Raw genomic sequence first — 1,165 nt, 5'->3', positions numbered from 1 at the left:
TATACCATATTAAAAGCCATTTTTAGCTTTTTGTTTTGAAATCGAGCAATAAATAAAAATTTTATTGTTTTTTAACGATATAAAATATACAGTGTGTGGAAAAGATAAAAAAAGATAAAGATAAAAACGGATAAAAAAAACAAATAAATTTTTTTATTTATCTTTTACAAGAGTTGATTCATCTATCCGAGGAGACCAGAGAAAAAAATTCTGTCCAAAAATTTTGACATATTTTTTGACATTTGACATTTTTTTATGTTTATACTGATGATCTTGTATATGTTTTTTTACAATTATATAGTAAAGGTCTAAAAATTTTGCCAATAAAAGCCACAAAAAACATAAAAAAGAATTATAATTAAGAAGTTAGCTTCTTTGTTTCCTCTTCAAAGTTCAAAAAAACTTGGAATATTATTTTTTTAACAGAAATAAGTAAGAGTCCAAGTGCAAAATTTAAACTCTCATAACTTCGAAATTTTTATAGATAAAATTTTAACTTTAGAAATTATTGTTTAAAAAAATTATGAAATTAAAAAAAAAATGTTAATAAAATCTAGTTGCTTGGTGTCAACTAAGACAATGCCATTATTATAATGACAAAAAGCAGCAAATGAAAGACCAAAAATTTTTAAAAATTGAGAAATTTGATTTTCTTAACTAAATTAGTTATTTTATTCTGTACTCAATGTTAAAGAGTGCTTTTATCAACTAATTTCAATAGATAAAGTAGTCTTTTATCGTCTCGTGAAATAAAGTAATTTTTATCTACTGTTTATATTTTATCAACTAATTTCAGTAGATAAAGTAGTCTTTTATCGTCTAATAAAATAAGGTATTTTTTATCTACTGTTTATATTCAAGAAATTCTGGTAGGTGAGTACAAAATAAAACTCGTGAATAAAGTCCACTCGTGACTTCGTCACTCATAAACTTGACCTTTTCACTTGTAGATAAACAATTTCTTTATCGTCTTGTATGATAAATAACTATAATTTTTATTTATTTACTTTCAATAAGATTATTGTTAACGTCTATTTTTTATTCACACCATGCAACTAGATTTTATTAAGGTTTATTTTTTTTTCTACTTTGATGATTTTTTTTAAATAATTTTTAGTAAAAGTAGAACATATCTATTCCAAGAAAACTAATATCTTCCAAATTA

This window comes from Tribolium madens, unplaced genomic scaffold, assembly GCF_015345945.1.
Source record: "Tribolium madens isolate multiple individuals breed KSU strain unplaced genomic scaffold, Tmad_KSU_1.1 Scaffold_71;HRSCAF=194;Tcas5.2_LG6, whole genome shotgun sequence".
Taxonomy (NCBI): domain Eukaryota; kingdom Metazoa; phylum Arthropoda; class Insecta; order Coleoptera; family Tenebrionidae; genus Tribolium; species Tribolium madens.
This window is presented reverse-complemented; position numbering follows the sequence as displayed.